Raw genomic sequence first — 20,459 nt, 5'->3', positions numbered from 1 at the left:
TGTTTTTCATTATCTTTGCAACGGGGAACTTTGTGAGAATGCTATGTAGGCACATGACAGGAATTTATACTGATTAATTGATTGAATGATACAGCATGGAAACCGGCCCTTTGGCCCACCGAGTACATACTGGCCATCGATCATCCATTGTGCATCACCTGTTATCTATTCCACGATTCCCTCATCTCTACAGAGCAGGGAGGGATAAACCAGATGGAGCTACACAGTATCATTTACATCTCACCCATGGAACGTTTGATGTAGATCAGTTGAAGTGAACTGCTTTGAGCAAGCAAGTTGCTATTCATGGAACAGTTTTGAAGACAGTTTGATCGAATCGTTTCATGCAAATTACCTTCATTTTCAATAAAGCTGCCGAGCCACCTGTTCCAAATAAAGCTCTTGTTTTATTGAAAACCTTCTAATGAGATTAAATTATTACCCATTTGGAATTCTGCTGCTTAAAAGGTAATGGATTCTGAAGAAGGGTCTCGACCCGAAACATCACCCGTTCCTTCTCTCCAGTGATGCTTGCTGCCTGTCCCGCTGGGTCACTCCAGCATTTTGTGTCTATCAGTGGTGGCTACAATGTCCTGAATGGTATCAATGCTCTCTCTTTGCATAAAGGCTGGCAATGTTTGATGCAGGAGTCTTGAAAAGGGGAAGGCCGTGAAATTGCAAACCACGACACATGAGTGGGCTGGTGTTCAGATGTATCTTGACCATATGGCATGGACTAAAACACACAGTTCATGTGCTGACCATCCATGTCACTGTGACCATGTATAGTTTGGGCCCTCCGTGGGTATTTCTGCTCATGGTTTTACACTCTTTGTTATTGTGTGACATAGAAAATAGGTGCAGGAGTAGGCCATTCGGCCCTTCGACCCTGCACCGCCATTCAATATGATCATGGCTGATCATCCAACTCGGTATCCTATACCTGCCTTCTCTCCATACCCCCGATCCCTTTAGTCACAAGGGCCACATCTAACTCCCTCTTAAATATAGCCAATGAACTGGCCTCAACTACCTCTGTGGCAGAGAATTCCAGAGATTCACTACTCTCTGTGTGAAAAATGTTTTTCTCATCTCGGTCCTAAAAGATTTCCCCCTTGTCCTTACACTGTGACCCCTTGTTCTGGAGTTCCCCGACATCGGGAACAATCTTCCTGCATCTAGCCTGTCCAACCCCTTAAGAATTTTGTAAATTTCTATAAGATCCCTCCTCAATCTTCTAAATTCTAGAGAGTACAAGCCGAGTCTATCCAGTCTTTCTTCATATGAAAGTCCTGACATCCCAGGTGACACGTTTATGGAGCCAGAAACCGATAGGATGAATGCGCAGTCTTTTACCCAGAGTAGGGGAATCAAAAACCAGAGGATGTAGATTTAAGGTAAGAGGGGAAACATTTAACAGGAACCCCTGAGGGGTGACATTTTCACTCAGAGGGTGGTGGGTATATGGAGCGAGCTGCCAGAGGAGGTAGTTGAGGCATGTACTATAAGGACAGTTAAAATACAATTTAAAACTTGGATAGGTTCAAAGGGAAGGTTTACAGGGGTATAGACCAAATGTGGGCAAATGGAATTAGCTTAGATATACATCGTGATCAGCATGGATGAGTTGGGCCGAAGGGCCTGTAACCGTACTATATGACTCCATGACACTGTTTCTAGAACATAGAGCAGTACAGCCCAGGAACAGGCCATTCGGCCCACTATGTCAGTGCCGAACATGATGGTAAATTAATTTATTCCCCTCTGCCTGCACATGATCCATATCCTTCCATTCATTGCCTATCCAAAAGTCTCATAAATGCCACTAGTGAAACTTACCAAATAGTGAGTGGATGTGGAGAGGATGTTTCCACTGGTGGGAGAGTCTCAGACCAGAGGGCACAGCCGCTGAATAAAATGATGTACCTTAAGAAAGTAGATGAGGAATTTCTTTAGTCATAGGGTGGTGAGTGTAGCATTCATTGCCACAGAAGGCTGTAGAGGCAAGTCATTGGGTATTTTTAAAGTGGAGATTGACAGGTTCTTGATTAATAAGTGTGTCAAAGGTTATGGAGAGAAGGCAGGAGAATGGGGTTGAGAAGGAAAGATAGATCAGCCATGATTGAATGGCTGAGTGGACTTGATGGGCTTATGAACTTATGAGAGTATGACTGGAGAATTGGCGTATTCAAAATGACTCAACAACATCTCAGGCCTCCAGTATCTTTGTCTTTAGCCACTGCCTTTGCAAATGAGTTGCAGACAGGAGCAGTGACTGGTGCTGCTAGTTTTCTCATGTACTCGAGACAGGACGTGGTTTAACCTCTACCACCGAGCTACGTCAACTGATTCTCTCCAGTGTTTGTAAATAACCAAGAAAACGACTTCCGCCAGCCCGCATATAACCCAAAGCCTTCGAAGCACCGGAGGTTTTCTTCGCACGGTTGAAAAAAGCACGCGCGGCAGTGTGGGCTGCAGTGGTTTGCAGCAAGCTCGCCTCCCCCGCACACATGCAGTCGATCCGTGCACACATTTGCATTGACGTTTGCTGGGAGCAGTGGAGCCTGTGATCATGATGTTCTTAATCAAAGTTTCAAATTAAAGTAGCATGGCATGTAACGGGCTGCCGGGGTGTTAGAGCCAGATACGGTAGTGGCGTTTAAGAGGCCTTTAGATAGGTGTATGGATATGCATGGGAGTGGAGAGATATGGATCATACAGCAGAGGTGATTAGTTTATTTCAGACATTGGACTTTTAAGGCTATAGACTTTAGAGATACACCGCGAAAATAGAACCAGCGATCACCCTTCACACTAGGGACGATTTACAAATTTTCTGTAGCCAATTAATCTACAAATTTGGAGTGTGCAAGGAAACCGAATCACGCAGAGGAAACCCACGTTGTCACAGCGAGAGCATACAAACTCCGTACAGGCAGCACCCGTAGTCAGGATCGAACCGGGGTCTCTGGCGCTGTATGGCAGCAACTCTACCGCTGTGCCGCCCCTGTTTATCTTGGGTTTCATGTCGGGCACAGACGTTGTGGGCTGAAGGGCATGTTCCTGTGCTATACCGTTCTATGTTCAGTCTGCCCCTTTTCCAATTACCTTCACACTGAAGCGCTGGTCAAGAAAGCGTGCCAGCATATGGACTTCCTTGGGCGTCGGGCAAGATTTGGCAGGTCCAAGATAATTCTCTTGAATCTCTCCATCTGCGCTACAGGAAGTATGCTGATAGGATGATTCGGGGCCTGGTGTGGCAGCTGTCTACTCTAAGCCGCCAGAGCTTAGTCCATCATGGACACGTTACTTCCCTCCATTCAGTCCATCTTAGTACAACAGTGTAGCACAGGAACAGGCCATTCAGCCCACAATGTCTGTGCTGATCATGATGCCAATGAATCCTGAGAGTATGTCCTGACACCAGCCACAATACTTGATTGAATGTCAAGAGACACCTATTTTTCATTAATTTAGAATGAACACAGAACAGCGCAGCACAGGAACATGACCTTCGGCCCACAGTGTCTGTGCCGAACATGAATCCCAAGATCAACTAATCTTCTCTGCCTGCTTGTGATCCATTTCACTGCATTCTCTGCATATCCACATGCCCATCTAAAAGCCTCTACTATTGTATCTGCCTTCACCACCATCCCTGGCAGCGCGTTTCAGGCCCCCACCACTCTATGTAAAAACTGCCCCCCACACATCTCCTTTAAATTGCCCCCCCCTCACCTTAAAGCTTTGTCCACTAGTCTTTGACATATCCACCCTGGGAGGAAAAAAAGTTCTGACTGCCTACCCTATCTATGCCTCTCATATTTTTATATATCCCCATCAGATCTCTTGAAGAAGGATGGAAGTATCATTCCCTTTTCTCTCTTCTAGCTTCTTGGAGAAGATACAGGAGGTTGAAAGCTTCCCCATTGCTAGCCGACTCCTGAACCAATCCCCTCTTTCACACCCCATTCCCAGAGATGCAGCCACATACTCTTCTTCTTTCTGAAGAAGGGTTCTGACTCAGAACGTCACCTAATTTTGTTCTCCAGAGATGCTGCCTGACCCACTGAGTTACTCTAGCATTTTGTGTATCTGTTCTTACTCTACCTCATTCGCTTATTCTCTAATTGTGCTTTAGTATATCTGTTGCACTACTTCAGATTCTGCTGTTTGTGCTGCTTATATTTATCACTCTCTGAGCTTCATGCAAACAAGGAATTTCCCTGCACCCTGGTGTAGATGACATTAAACAAATCGGAATCATTTGCAATCTGCATTGCATCATGAAGTACAGTTGAAAGACAATTACTTGCAAGAAGACAAAACTAAAAGTACAGTGGGAGATGACAAGTCTGAAGAAGGGTTTCGACCCGAAACATTGCCTATTTCCATCGCTCCATAGATGCTGCCTCACCCGCTGAGTTTCTCCAGCACTTTTGTCTACCGTGGGAGAGGACAATGTTGGCAGAATTGTGGTTTCACACCAGAGAGCTCTGGGCCGGTGGGGGGGTGGGGGGGCGGTGGAAGAGAACGTGATGAGCTGACGTCTGGTCAGTCAGAGGAAGTGAAGCTTCTCGCTGTTGAGGAAGTTGTTAAACCACAAGTCATTTGGTTTTGAAAACTAGCAGCGTTGGTTGCTAGTGGAAGCACAGCGCCAGGGGTCTGCTGAGCTGCTCCCTCACTGACGATGGACGAGATATTGTAAGTCCACCTCTTTATCTGACTGTGAGGGTCTCATCAGGTGTGTGTGACAAGTTGCGAGAGAACAGGGGCAAATGTGGCTATCAGACTGCAAAGCTTTGGGCGCACACGGTGTCGCTTGCTCCACTGTTGCACCCACCGATGTTTGCAAACTGTGCGGCTTTGTGAAAGAAACCTGGGCTGGATGACCTGTGATCATCTGAGATTGTGGCAAGGCTGGAATGTTTTGTAACACGGATACCTCTGTCTGAAACCGGAAGAATTGCAGTACAGTCAAAGCGAGATGGAGAAAAAAGTTGTACACTATTGGTTGACAAATAATTTTTAAAGGATGTATTTTCTTATTGAGAAGCAGGGAACTGCAGGTGTACACACAAGGGACTGCAGATGCTGGTTTACAAAAATTAATAAAAAATGTTGGAGTATCTCAGCAGGCAGGTCAGGCAGTATCTCTGGAGAACATGGATAGGTGACGTTTCGGGTTGGGGTCCTTCCTCGGACTCAAGAAGTCTGAAGATCCCAACCTAAAACATCAGCTATGGAGTTCAAAGAGGGGTTCCAACACAAAACATCACACGTGGAGTCTAAAGAAGGGTTCTGACCCTAAACGTCACCGATGTAGTCAGAAGTCTTGTTTTAAGCAACTGCAGATGCTAGTTTACAAAATAAAAGACACACAAGTGCTGGAGTAACACAGCGGGTCAGACAGCATCTCTGAAGAACATGGATAGATGACCTGACCTGAAACATCAACTTATCCATGTCCTCCAGAGATGCCGTTTGATCTGCTGAGTTTCTTCAGCGCTTTGGGTACTTTGCACAAGTTTCCAACATCTGCGGTTCCTAGTGTCTACAATGAAATTCTTACTAGCTGCAGCTTAACAGGCCTGTAAATGCAACAACACACAGATAAATATATAATTATCAATAATACTATAAATTAATAACCGTAATACCAGGTAACCATTATGTTGCAAAATCGCAGTCTGTAGACCAACAATAGACATGGTCCATAGAACACAGTTGCTGACATTAGTATAAGGTTATGTTCAAGAGCCTGATGGTTGTTGCGGTAAAAGCTGTTCTTGTACCTGGAGGCCACGGTTTTCAGTCTCCTGTATCCTCTTCCCGATAGTAGTCGTAGAATGAGAGAGTGACCAGGGTGGTGTGGGCCCATGATGATATTGGCTACCTTTTTGAGGCAGCACCGCCTATAGATCGCTTCGATGGAGGGGAGGTCCGCGCCCGTGATGGACTGGGCTGTGCCCACCACTTTCTGCCATCTCCTTCATTCCTGGGTTTTGAGTTGTAGAAGAAAAGGATGGTTTTGGAAAAAGTCATAGAATTAACCTTTCAGCTCAGACAAGGTTAACTATCATTCTCTTTCCAGAGATGAAGCCTGCCAAGTCTTTCCAGCATTTTCTGTTTTTATTTCAGATGTTCAGTAATTGTATTTTTTTATACTTATCCAGGAAATGTTTACTTTGAATGGCTGAAGGAAATCATTTATTCCACCAATCCTAACTAAGGGCTGAGGGAGCCCATTTTGCTCCTTGTAGTTGATGGTCGTGCCCAGCTGTTAGTTGAGTCATAATTACCGACAATCTGATGAATTTTCAACTTGTGTTTTCACCAGAGCACTATTAAACAGAATCAATCTTCTAAGTAGTGATATTAACACTTCCTTAGCATGAGGCGGTGAAGATGGGAGGAGGTTGTAATGAAGCAATGAAGTATCAGGTCCATGGCAAGACTGAGGAATTATAGAATGAGCTGCCTGAGGAACTAGTTGAGGCGTGTACAATAACAACACTTAAAAGTGACACAAAGTGTTAGAGTGACTCACACAATTAGACAGCATCACTGGAGAACATGGATAGATGATATTTTGGGTCCTGACTGCTCTTCAGACTGATCAAAGCCTAAAAGATGTTTGGACAGGTACAGGGATAGGTCAGATTCGGAGGGATATGGGCCAAAATGTGGGCAGTTGAGACTTGCTTGGATGGGACATTTTGGTTGGCATGGAGGAGTTGGGCCGAAGGGCCTGTATCCATGCTGTGTGCTTGATTATAACCATCATTGTGATTCCCTCTCCACTACTTTAACATTGTATCAGCACGTCACATCTCAAGGATCACGATTTGCTGCAGAAGTCACTGCCTGATGAACAATTTTTGATATTGACAGTGGCATTAACATTCACGTACTAATAATAAAGAGAAATGTACAATGCTGAGATGGAGCTGATATCGTAAGTAGGTCAAAACATCCCATGCACACACAGAGCACAAAGGCAGCGTAGTCTGTATCTCGTAGTCAACAATGCTGTGTGAAACCTATGGTCCACAGCTGTTACAAAGTCCAGAATAGTTCCTCAGTTTGACCTGAGCCTTACCAGAACCTTAAGGTACAAACAAATCCCCTTAAAGAGCAGAGGACTCACGTGCCCTTGGTCCCATGTTTGGTGCTGTGTGAAGTTAGTCACCATGTTAGCAGAAAGCAGAGCATATTTAGTCAACTTCAGCCAGGCACAGTACCACATGCTTCAGCTTTCATTATTGGTTTTAATTTCAGAGATACAGCATGGAAACAGGCCCTTCGGCCCACTGAGTCCACACTGACCATCGATCACACTAGTTCTGTGTTATCCCACTTTCGCATCCACTCCCCACACACACACATACACACACCAGGGGATGTTTACAGAGTCCTATTAACCTACAAACCCGTGCATCTATGAGATGTGGGAGGAAACCCACGTGGTAACAGAGTGAGCGTGCAAACTCCACACAGACAGCACCTGAGGCCAGGATCAAACCCGGATCTCTGGCTCTGGAAAGCAGCTTCTCTACCAGCTGTGCTGCTCACATTTTGTAAAACTATAGAATGTGGAATAATATAGCACAGGAACAGGCTCTTCAGGCCACAATGTATGTACCGAACACAATGCCAAGACAAACCCATATCTGCCTGCAAATAATCCATATCCCTCCATTTACTGCATAATCCATGTGCCTATCTAAAGTCTCCTAAATGTTGCTGAGGAGTCATGTGGACTGCTCTCCAACACAAGGTCAGGATGATCTTGTATCCGGGCACCTAACGCTTAAATCTATCCATTGCTGGGCTTGGACCCATTGAATGGTGACACTGTGAAAAAAACATTAGTTAAGTTTGGTTGAGTTTGGAATTTGGATACAGCTTGGAAACAGGCCCTTCAACCCTGTGCTGTCTCTGAATCTGAATGTTTTAGGTGTACTTCAGAGTGCTGCACCGGTCCAACTTGTCCATGCCAACCAAGAGGCCCCCATCTCAGCTGGTCCCATTTGCAGGATTCGTGGGATTTGGGCCAAAGTCGGGCCTGTTTCGGTGCTGTATTACTCTCTGACTCTAGAGCAGACACAAGTAGCATCCCAGAATTAGCTGTGAATCAGGAGTTAGAATGGAGGGAGGAACTCAGCAAAACTGCACACACCAGCATAGGGGTGATTAAGCAAGTCTCTGGAGGCTTAGAGCTATGTGGGTCCTTTTGAACTATGTTCTGGGGTCTTAAAATTAACCCATGGGAAGTTGATATGTTAGTTTCTTCGTAAATTTAAAATCACTAGTTTTGGAAGCGGCTCCATTAGATTATGACAAATATTAACTGTAACTCCTTTACCTGTGAAGGGAGGGTGACAGAATACCTCGGCAGTGGTGAATCTGTGGAATTCATTGCCACAGACGGCTGTGGAGGCCAAGCCATTGGGTATTTTTAAAGCGGAGAGGGACGGGTTCTTGATTACTCAGGGTGTCAAAGGTTACGGGGAGGAGGCAGGAGGAAGGGTTTGAGTGGGAAAGATCAATCAGCCATGATTGAGTGGTGGAGTACACTCGATGGGCCGAATGGCCTAATTCTTCTATGACATGAATTTATAAAGCAGAAAATAATGGGACACAGGCAGCAAATCTGAAGAACATGGGTTTAAGGTGAGGGGGGAACGATTTAATAGGAACCTGAAGGGTAACTTGTTTGCACAAAGGATGGCGGAAATATGGAACGAGCTGTAGGAGGAGATAGTTGAGGCAGGTAGTATCACACCGTTTAAGAAGCATTTGGACAGGTATATGGGTAGGACAGGTTTTGTGGAATATAGGCCAAATTTAGTCAGGCGGAACTAGTGTAGATGGGACTGGTTGGTCGGTGTGGGCAAGTTGAGCCGAAGGGCCAGTTTCCACACTGTATGACTCTGACACGTGAAAAATGTAGATACTTAACCAAAACACAAAGTGCTGGGTCAAACAGCTGGCTGGTCAGAATGCTGCCTGACCCGCTCAGTTCCTCTAACGCTTTGTTTATTGCTCAAGAATGAATGGGGAAGTTAGCTTGTCATCTGACCAAGAGAAAATGTAGTATCATCGTTATTAAAGATGATAGAGCAAGTTACTTGGTAACATTCAAGTTATCAGGCAATGTTTACATGGGTTTGAGAAAGGTTAATAATGTTTGACCAATTTATTGGATTTCTTTGAAGAAGTAGTCTGCTCATGCAGAGTACAACGATACTTGGATTTCCAGAAAGCATTTGATAAATTACCACATCAAAGGTTATTGTGAAACTGATTTTCTGAAACAGTGGGTGAATCTATAACCAGGGAGCTTTAAAAATGTAGACACACAGTGCTGGAGAAACTCAGCAGATCAAGCAGCATCGAAAGAAGAGGCCCGACCTGAAATGTTACGTATCCATGTTCTCCAGAGATACTGCCTGACCCGCTGCGTTACTCCAGCACTTTTTGTCTTTCTTTGGTACAAACCAGCATCTGGTGTTCTTTGTTTCTACATCTAAGCTTTAAAAATGTGGTGCCCATTTAAAAAAACGATAAGACAGTTTTGTGTGGCAAGATTAGTGTGAGTGTGAAATTCTCGCACTCAGAAGCACACCTTTGCATATTTTTACGGGTAGATTGATCCCTGATGGACAGGGGGTGAAAGGTTACTGTGGGTAGACTAAAAGCCTGAATTCAAGTTACAGTCAGATCAGCCACGCTCAAAAGGCCAAATGACTGCGAAATGTCATGTTTTACGTTTGTTGTCTTCAAAGCTCCAAGAGAAAGTTTATACAATGTCGCCTTGGAATTGAATCTATGAAATTCTGGTATCTTTCTGGTAAATCTATGCTGTTGTTTCAATATGGCTAATTGATCTATTTGAAGGTCTGATGTACAAAACTGGATGTAGTCTTGGTTTGTCTTATTGTCACATTTGCACAGATCAGTGAAATGTTTGTTCTGCCTGTTACCCAGTCAAATCATACAATACATGCGTGCATTAGTTCCTCTTTTGAATTTAGATTTTAGAGATACAGTGCGGAAAGGGGCCCTTCGGCCCACCGAGTCCACACCGACCGGTGACTATCCCGTACACTAACGCTTATCCCACACAATAGAGACAAATTATAATTTAAGCAAAGCCGATTAACCTACAAACCTGGGATGTGGGAGGAAACCGGAGCATCTGGGGGAAACCCACGAGTTTACAGGGAGAACGTACAAACTCCACACAACAGCACCCGTAGTCAGGATCGAACCCGCATCTCTGACCTTGTAAGGCAGCAACTCTGCCACTGCGCCAACGTGCCCACCCTCCGGAACAGCGCACAGAGAGTTGACACATTTCAGCGCCATTTTCAACTCTCGGGTCTATCCAGGGCTGTGTGTAGCAGTAGTATAAATTCAGCTTCCTTCTCATTAGATATTAACCATACTGTTCAATCACACGGTTAATTGGGGTAAAAATAACAGAGAATACGTTTCCTTTCTGCTCTGTTTGAAAATTGTTATTAAATCTACCCCTGACACCCTGTTATGCAAAAGTCTATTCTTGATAGTAAGCAAAACACAAAGTGCTGGAGGAACTCAACAGTTCAGGCAGCATCTGTGGAGGGAATGGGCAGGCGATGTTTTGGTTTAGAACATGTCTTTGCACTTTCTGCTGTTATTTCCAATCATTCCTGACCCAAAATGTCCTCCGTTCATTCCCTCCACAGAGAGGCTGCCTGACCTATTGAGTTCCTTGGTAGTTTGATCAAGATTCCAGCATCTGCAGTCTCTGATATCTTGATTGTAAGAACTCACTGCACAAAAATGCTTTATTCAAACATTTTAAATCTGCATTCTTCAGTGTGGGTAGGCAAACGGAATAGCAAATGCAGGTTTACAAAAACACACATGAAATATTGGAGTAACTCATCTGGTAAGGCAGCACCTCTGGAGAACATGGGTAGGTGACATTTCTGGTCGGGACCCTTATTCAGACTAATTGTGGTAGAGAAGAGAAAGCTGGAGGAGAGCTGGGCCAGGGCAAAACCTGGCAAGTGATAGGTGGATACAGGTGAGGGGGGGGGAGTGGGGGATGATAGACATGGTTGGATAGACAGAGATGAAAAGACAATAGGTAGAACAATTTTTCTTGGAGATAACATCTGTTTGAATCTGATTTTTCAGCAACTCATGATTGATGGTATAAACATCAATAATTAATCATAGTGAAACCATCTTTCATACAAAGTCTTGAGTCCCATGAATAAACTTCTGTTTTCTGAATTTGCATATAAACAACCAGATCTATATCAACTCATTTTTGCACATAATTGGAGTGATGTTGTCTCAATTATTCATATTGCAAGTTTTAGTTCATTGTTGTCGCATGAACCGAGATACAGTGATAAGCTTGTTCTGTGTGCTACCCAGTCAAATTATACCATACATGAGTGCAATCAAACACAAGTAAAGAAGTGAACAATTGTAAGCAGGTCGATTTCTGGAATACCACGCAGAGAGTCGCCACATTCTGGTGGAATCTTGCAACTTTGCTATTCACCTCTACCCATTGGGGACACTGGAGTTTGTCACAGTCATACGGCATGGAAACAGGCCCTTCGGTCCAACCTGCCAGCGCCGACCAACATGCCCCCTCTATCTACACTAGTTCCACTGGCACGGATTCGACCCACATCCCTCCAAACCTATCCTATCCATGTGCCCGTCTAATTGCTTCGTAAACTTTTTGATAGTACCTCTTAAACTTTGCAATAGTACTTTGTCTCTGGAACGGAGGCCCTGCAACGCTGAGAACTATATTCTGCACTTTGCATCCTCCCCTTTGCTCTAACGATTGTATTTGAATTTGACTTGATATTATCTAATTATGGTATATGATCTGATTGGATAGCATGCAAAACAGAGCTTTGCACTGTACCTCGGTTCATAAAACTAATCTGAAAAAAGTCTCTGAAAAGAGCGATCTTGGCTGAAGGAGGTATGTCATTTCTTATTTTCTCACCAAGGCAGGACACAGAAGTTTATTTGACTTTCAATGAGGAAGTTGTATGTCCTTCTCTACGTCAATTTCCCCCAGCTACTCCTCCTGCCCCGCCAACAACATTTGCTTTGAAACTTGATCAATCTGTTGCTGACTGTACATAAGGAAAGGTTTGCCATTTTGATTTGAGGCACTGCAAGAGACCAAGAATGGGATGGTCAGGTGGGTGTAAGGAACTTGAAGGCTACAGCAAGCATTGAGTGGATAGGGGAGGAATATTGTGTTTGGTTTGGTTTAGTTTAGTCATAAAGTCACAAGAGACAGGAGTAAAACTAGGCCATTCGGCCCATCACATCTACTCCGCCATTCAATCATGGCTGATCTTTCCCTCCTACCCCATTCTCCTGCCTTCTCCCCATAACCTCTGACACTTGTACTAATCAAGATTCTATCTATGCCTTAAAAATATCCACTGGCTTGGCCTTCACAGCCTTCTGTGGCAAAGGATTCCACAGATTCACCACCCTCCGACTAAAGAAATGTCTCCTCATTTCCTTCCTAAAAGAACGTCCTTTAATTCTGAGGCTGTGACCTCTAGTCCAAGACTCTCCCATTAGTGGAAACATCCTCTCCACATCCACTCTATCCAAACCTTCCACTATGCTGTATGTTTCATTGAGGTCCCCCCTCATTCTTCTAAACTCCAGTGAGTACAGGCCCAGTGCCGACAAACGCTGATCACAGATTAACCTACTCATTCCCGGGGTCATTCTTGTAAACCTCTTCTGGACCCTCTACAGAGCCAACACATCCTTCCTCAGATATGGTGCCCAAAATTGCTCACAAAGTTCCAAATGCGGCCTTACCAGCTCCTTATAGAGCCTCAGCATTACATCCCTGTTTTTGTATACAAGCCCTCTTGAAATAAATGCTAAAATTGATTCTGCTCTCTTTACTACCGATTCGACTTGCAGATTCACTTTTTGGGAATCCTGAACCAGCACTCCCAAGTCCCTTTACACCTCCGATTTCTGGATTCTCTCCTATTTAGAAAATAGTCTACGCCTTTATTGCTACTACCAAAATACATGACTCCACATTTGGCGACACTACATTGCATCAGCCACTCCTCTGCCCACTCTCCCAACCTGTCCAAGTCCTTCTGCTGCGTCCCTGCTTTCTCTACACTACCTGCCCTTCCTCTTATTTTTGCATCATCCGCAAACATGGCCACAAAGTCTTCAATCCCCTCGTCCAAATCATTAATATACAACGTGAAGAGTAGGAGCCCCAGCACCCACCCCGGTAGAACTGTGTCAGTCACTGGCAGCCAAACAGAAAAGCCCCCTTTATTGCCACTCTTCTGCCATCCAGCCAACCTGCTATCCATGCTGGTATCTGCCCTTTGACACTGTGGGCTGTCATCGTCCTTAACAGCCACAGTGTAGTAGGGTGTGGTTTGGTTTATTTCGGCATGGCTTGGTTTAGTTTAGTTTAGTTTAGATTGGTTTGGATTTGTTTATAGAACATAGAGCAGTTCATCACTGCGGAAGGAATGGGCCGTTCAGCCTACAATGTGCCAAAACATGATGCCTAGTTAATTTTGGGTCGGGAGGCTTCTTCAGACATCTGATCACGTAATAAGCAGATGTTTTAATGCACCAGGTTGGAGGAAGTACAGGTGACCTGGTGTCACATATGTATTGGTCACCTATGTACAGGTTGTCCCATGTGTGGGGAACCTGGCTAATGAATGGATCTAAGATACAAGCTGCATTGTGGAAGATTTGAATCAGCCAACACCATCTGGCGTGTTTGTTTATGTTAGATTTTCCTGAATGGAGATCCACAGTTGTTTTGGTCTGATGTGTAGCTAGTATTTCGCAATGGAAAAGCCGCATCTGAGACTAAAGCCTTGGGGATCTCTCCGTGAGTGCGGGCTTTAATACCTGTGTACGTGCCTACAGGAGCAGGTTGTTTACGAATGAACGCCCGCTGATTCCTTGTTAATCCGTGCAGGTGCCACATTACGCACACAGATAGCGGTGATGTCAGTGAAGTTATGGTGATGGATAGGATTAAACTACTTTATAAAACTAATCAGGGCACACAGCCAACGACTCACAGGGCGATTCATTTCATACCTGCATCCACTTCAGAAAAGAGTAACGTCTAAAGGGGAAGGTGACAACACAACTCCAGTTGCTGGAATCAAGAAGATGCAGATTTCTTTCCTAAGGGGGTAAGTGTCTGAAGAGGAGACCACTGGTGTTTACCACGGCTAACTGCAGAGGATCGATCTTGCATTGTTTCAAGCTGACAGATTGCTGCTTGATGAGAGTTTATTATTATTGCCAGGTGTACAGATGGACAGTGCAAAGCTTTTGTTTGCTGGCTCTCCAGTCGAAGACAACACAATCAAGACATCCACAGTGTACAGATAAAGGATAGCGGGTACAACATTCAATGCCAGATATAACATTGAAGTCCAATAATGTCCAATTAAAGATAGTCCAAGGGTCTCCAATGAGGTAGATGGGAGGTCAGGATCACACTCTAGTTGGTGATAGGATGGTTCAGTTGCCTGATAACAGCTGGGAAGAAACTGTTCCTAAATCTGGTGGTGTGTGTTTTCACACTTATGTGCCTCTTACCTGATGGGAGAGGGGAGAAGAGGGAGTGACCAGGGTGAGACTGGTCCTTGATTATGCTTGTGGCCTTGCCCAGGCAGCGTGAAGTGTAGATGGCGTCAATGGAGAGGAGGCTGGTTTGTGCTATGGTCTGGGCTACTTCCACAACTCTGCAATTTCTCCAATGGAGAAGGTGATAGCACAGTTCCAGTGTCTGCAACAGAGAAGATGATTTATTTACTATGGGGGTAAAAACCTTCATGTTGTGTCTTCAGGAGTGTGTGGTTGTTCAATAATCAGCTTCAGTCTGATTAGAGATCGTGGGAGATTACTTTGTGGTAATAGTAGAAAGCATGCAGACAAACCCAGAGAGCTTGTTTGTTGAGGACTATTCTTGCCATCTTTAAAAGAACAAATATGTTGATTTCCTGTCAGGTGCGAGAAATAAACATTGATATATCCTTTGCCAAGAAATTGTCTGTATGAATGAGGATAATATGTGGATGAGGATTTTTTGCAAGCTTCTTAAACTTACAAATATCTTGCCCAGTAATATTGCAAACGGTTTCAGGCACGAGTTATCCTATGAAAATTGTCAGAGCGTCAAGTGTCTAGAGAAGGGCATGGAAACAGGTCCATCGAATCCACGCCAACCATCGATCACCTGGTCACACTAGTTCTTTGTTTTCCCACTTTCTCATTCATTCTAGGGACAATTTACAGAGGGCCAATTAACCACAAACCTGTACGTCTTTGGGATGAGCGAGGAAACCCTCAAACCGGAGCAAATCCACAGGGTCAGAGAAAGAACGTGCAAACTCCAGACAGACAGCAGCTGAGGTCAGGATCAAACCCTGGGTCTCTGGTGAAGTAAGGCTTTACCGCTGCGCCACTTTGCCACCCATTCTTGTCCAACTCCTGCTTCCTTGGCCGATCCCGTTCCCACCAAAACCATGTCCCAACATTACTTTCCTTGACTCCCCTGTCAGCTAATATCACCTCTCCTCTTTGCCTTGGAGTAGCCGGAGGATGAGGGGTGATCTTATCGAGGTGCATAAAATCATGAGGAATAGATTGGCTAGATGTACAGAGTCTCTTGGCCAGAGGGCATTGGTTTAAGGTGAAGGGGAAAAGATTCAATAGGAATCTGAGGGGTAACCTTTTCACACAAAAGGTAGTGGGTGTAAGGAATGAGCTATTGAGGCAGGGACTATCCCAACATATAAGAAACTGTTAGACAGGTACATGGATAGGACAGGTTTAGAGGTATATGGACCAAACGAGGGTAGTTGGGACTATAGCTGGAACATGGTGGCTGGTGTGAGCAAGTTGGGCCAAAGGGCCTGTTTCCACACTGTCACTCTATGACTTTAAGTGGAGTGTGTACCTGGAACATGCTGCCAGGAATGGAGGTGGGCCCAGATGGGTGAATGGCCTTTAAGTTGTGCCGAAGGGCCTGTTTCCACAGTGTGCCACTCTATGAAGGGCCTGTTCCCACACTGTGTCACTTTATGACTCCATGGACCTGCACTGGTTGGGTTGCACTCTTATCTACTCAAAGAATCACCCACATTGACCTCATCACCTGCTTTCCCACAAAGATCTAGCCTTGCCCAGCCCTCTCCATTAGCTTCATAGAGCTGCACGGCTCTGAAACAGGCCTTTCAGCTCACATCGTCCATGCCGACCAAGTTGGTAGGACTACCCTCTGAGTGAAAAAGTTGCCCCTGAGGTCTCTCTTAAAACTTCTCCCCTCTCACCTTAAACCTATGCCCTTTACTTTTAGAATCCTTTACCCTTAGGAAAAGTTGGTGAGTGTTCACTTTATCCGTGACCCTCGTGGTCTTGTACACCACAATAAGGTCACCCCTCAGCCTCCTACACGCCAAAGAATCTGCCTCCCATTTGCTAGGCCAGCCCACACATAAACACGGACATTCTTTCAATCTGCCTGCTGTGTTTGAAGCATCGTACAACCCGTCCCACACCCATACAGTGGAAGCAGCTAAATGCTGGGAGCAACTATGTACTGGGAGGACAAAGGCCATTTCTGTTGACCTCCATTACAGATCGCTCCCTCATGACTAATTACATTCTTCTCTCATCCCTATTAGCCATAGGTCACCGAAACAGACTGTTTACAACCTTGCTCTGCTATTTGACTCTCAGATGACCTTTAGCTTAGCCCATGTCCCTACCTTCACTCCTATTTCCAGCTCTTCATTGATGCCTAGTCGCTTCCTGTCTCAGCTAATCTGCTGCTAAGTTAAAACACCACAACAGTAACACAAACGCTTGCTGAAACGTCAACTCTGTTTGTCTCTCCACTGACTTACTGAGCTCTTCCAGCATTTTTTTGCTTTTGTCTCAGATTTCCAGCATCTGCGATTTTTTTATGTTTATCACCAATTCCCACTCACACATCATCTCTGCTCATCAAACTATTCAGCAGTGCCTCAGTGTGAAAATGATCACTACTTTCAAACCCACTTTGACTGATAAGTTATCCCAATTAGCATCAGCAAGTCCTTCTTTAAAAATTAATTCCATCGGCTTCACTGAAATTAAATTTGGATCAGAGCACAAGGTGCCAACATAAGCCGAGAGCATAATTAATTAGCCTAGAGAAGAATTTATAGTTTTCCCAATAATAATCTCTAAACGCACAGCCCCGTGAGACATCGGACCGGCTCCCAGGTAAGAGGCCTTTGTGTTCCTGTAAATGGCCTTGAAAATGTTTTAGTTCAGACTTTACTTTAGAGATACAGTGCGGCAAACAGGCCCTTTGGCTACCAAGTCCACGCTAATCCGTGATCACACCGTACACTAGCATGATCCTACTCACTAGGGACAATTTACAATTTTACCGTAGCCAATTAATCTACAGCCCTGTATGTCTTTGAAGTGAGAGGGGAAACCGGAGCTCACAGAGAAAACCCATGCGGTCACAGGGAGAACGTACAGACAGCCCCCATAATTAGGATCGATGCTGTAAGGCAGCAACTCTACCGCTGCGCACTGTGCCGACTCGATTCCTTACTGCAATGCAAGGAAGTTTATAGAGTGTGTTTGTAAACAGCTGCCATAACTGCCTCTGTGCCAACTTATTTGTTAGGACATTTCAGAGGGTAGCCAAAAGTCATCTTCAAAATGGAAGTCACCCTTGTGACTTCAGCTAAAGAGTTAAGAGTATTTAATTATTATTTACACTGGTCACAGACATTTCCAAGAAAACATATCTAATGGCTGCAATGAGCTAGGCTGGAAAATAGGGTCAATAGCCTAGCTTATGAAAGGATTGTTTAGAAGCCTGATAACAGTGGGGAAGAAGCTGTTCTTGAGTCTGATGGTGCACGTTTTCAAGATTTTGTATCTTCTGGCAAGGGTGGCAGGGAGAAAAGGGAATGACTGGGGTGGGTCAGGTCTTTGATTATATGTAAGAAGGAACTGCAGATGCTGGTTTAAACCGAAGATGGACACAAAGAGCTGGAGTAACTCAACGGGACAGGCAGCATCTCTGGAGAGAAGGAATGGGTGACGGTTCAGGTAGACACCCCTCTTCAGACTGGTTCGGGATAAGCGAAACAAGAGATATAGACGTGATGGGGAGAGATAAAGAACAATGAATGAAAGATATGCAAAAAAGTAACGATGATCAAGGAAACAGGCCATTATAAGTTTTTAATTATCTGTTTATGTTGGCTCCTTTCCCAAAGGCATTGTGAAGTGTAGATGGAGTCAATGGTGGGGAGTCTGGTCTGTGTGTGGGCTGGGCTACATCCACAACTCTCTGCAATTTCTTGCAGCATAACCTAAAGAGGGAGTTTTTTTCACCTTCATTCTCCCGATATAAATGTATTTATTTTTTATTTTAACGGGGCTGAGTAATATGTTACAATGATGTTGCCTGGACTCGAGGCCCTGAGCTATAGGGAGAGGTTGAGCAGGCTAGGACTCTATTCCTTGGAGCGCAGGAGGATGAGAGATGATCTTAGAGGTGTACAAAATCATGGGAGGAATAGATAGATAGGAAAAGCCCAGAGTCTCTCACCCAGAGTCGGGGAATCGAGAACCAGAGGACATAGGATTAAGGTGAGGGGGGGGGGGGGAAGGGGGTAAGATTTAATAAAGAACCTGAGGGGTAACTTTTTTTACACAAAGAGTGGTAGGTATTTGGAACAAGCTGCCAGAGGAGGTAGTTGAGGCAGGTACTATCGCAAAGTTTAAGAAACAATTAGACAGGTACATGAATAGGACAGGTTTAGAGGGATGTGGGGCAAATGCAGGCAGGTGGGACTAGTGTAGATGAGGCATGTTGATGGGTGTGGGCAAGTTAGGTCAAAGTAGCGTTACCTGTTTCCTTCAGCACGGACGACACTACTGATGGTTCAGTTTGATGGTTCGTTAGCACACCATACACGATGAATAATTTTGTGACTTCAAATTGTTTCTTGAGAAATTTGCACGCAGATTTTGTTTTAGAAAGCTTTAATGTCCTCAGTGTTGTCTGGAGCACACTTTGAGCAATTTTGGAGATTGCCTTAATTAGTTGTACTCTGATAGTTATTCAGTACGTTGGTGGACCATACTCTCGGGATGAACCGAGGACGGGCAGAGTGATATTATAATGGTTGTTGTATTTGAACCACGTTGGTTGGCCAAATGTTGTAAACTGAAGATGGGACTGGTTGGCAATAAAAGACTCATTAGTAGTTCTGTTTGCTATTTCAATGTTAAACTGTTTGAATCCCCCTCAGATCTCGATACATTTCCTTGCAATATTTTTAAGAAGTCCTTTGTACTCGCGGTAGACTCTGGAGTGCCCTGCACTGCAATTTCAAAGTTCCTCCCAGCATTCTCCTGCAGTGTAGTTAGACGGGGAGTGGCTGGATTCAGACCCAGCAACAATAAGCAATGTGAAGACTGCAGCTGTGACTTTTCCTTGCCCTCCATCCCCGCCTTTCACAGTACGGTCTTTTATTGCCAATCAGTTACGGCTCCAGAGACTTTCTTTAAAGCCTTTGTGACGTTTTACGAGTCTCTTTATCGGGCGGCAAGTACTACGAGAGATCTCCAACTCGGCTCTAAGTAACCAACAAGGGCATTCAGTTCACATGTATTCAGGCGTGGGGAACTATTGATGGATGCTTCCTCAAGGATGGTGCTTCTCCTTAGACTTCAATGTGCAACGTTTGACCAATCAGAAGGTTGGTGCTCAAACCCTGCCTCAATAAATTCTTTAGTTTTAGAGATACAGCATGAAAACAGGCCCTTCAGCCCACCCAGTCCGCACCGACCAGCAGTTTGTAGGTTAATTGGCTTCAGTATAAATAGTAAATTGTCCGTCGTGTGTCGGATGGTGCTAATGTACTGGGTGATCTCTGGTCGGCATGGACTCGATGGGCCAAAGGACCTGTTCCTGTGCTGTATCTCTAAACTAAACTGTGTACACTAGTTCTATCCTATACACAAGGAACAATTTACAGAGGCCAATTAACCTACAAAGCTACACGTCTTTGGAATGTGGGAGGAAACTGGTACATCAGAGATAACCCATACAGGTCACGGGGAGAACGCACAAACTCCTTACAGACAGCACCCATAGTCAGGATCGAACCCGGGTCTCCGGCGCTTAAGACAGAAACTCTACCGCTGCACCACTGTGCAAAATCTTCTCAGATTTAAAATGTCAAAATGCACAGAAGCAATTTTGAAATCTTAGCATTGTAGACTGCCAAAACAAAAATACATTAAGTGGGAGTTACGAGAATAATGCCTGAATTGGGAATTTTCAGCTACAGGGAGAGAGGTTGGACAGA

The 20,459-nt window shown here is 44.7% G+C and overlaps 1 protein-coding gene across 1 annotated transcript in view; it reads left to right on the top strand.

Moving 5' to 3' along the window:
* Positions 1-20,459, top strand: part of LOC129709446 (E3 ubiquitin-protein ligase DTX1-like) — a 172,712-nt gene that overhangs the window by 130,297 nt on the left and 21,956 nt on the right. The window lies entirely within an intron of this gene.

Source organism: Leucoraja erinacea, chromosome 25 (genome assembly GCF_028641065.1).
Source record: "Leucoraja erinacea ecotype New England chromosome 25, Leri_hhj_1, whole genome shotgun sequence".
Taxonomy (NCBI): Eukaryota; Metazoa; Chordata; class Chondrichthyes; order Rajiformes; family Rajidae; genus Leucoraja; species Leucoraja erinaceus.
Note: the sequence above shows the minus strand (reverse complement) of the source record. Positions and strands in the feature narration are given on the sequence as shown.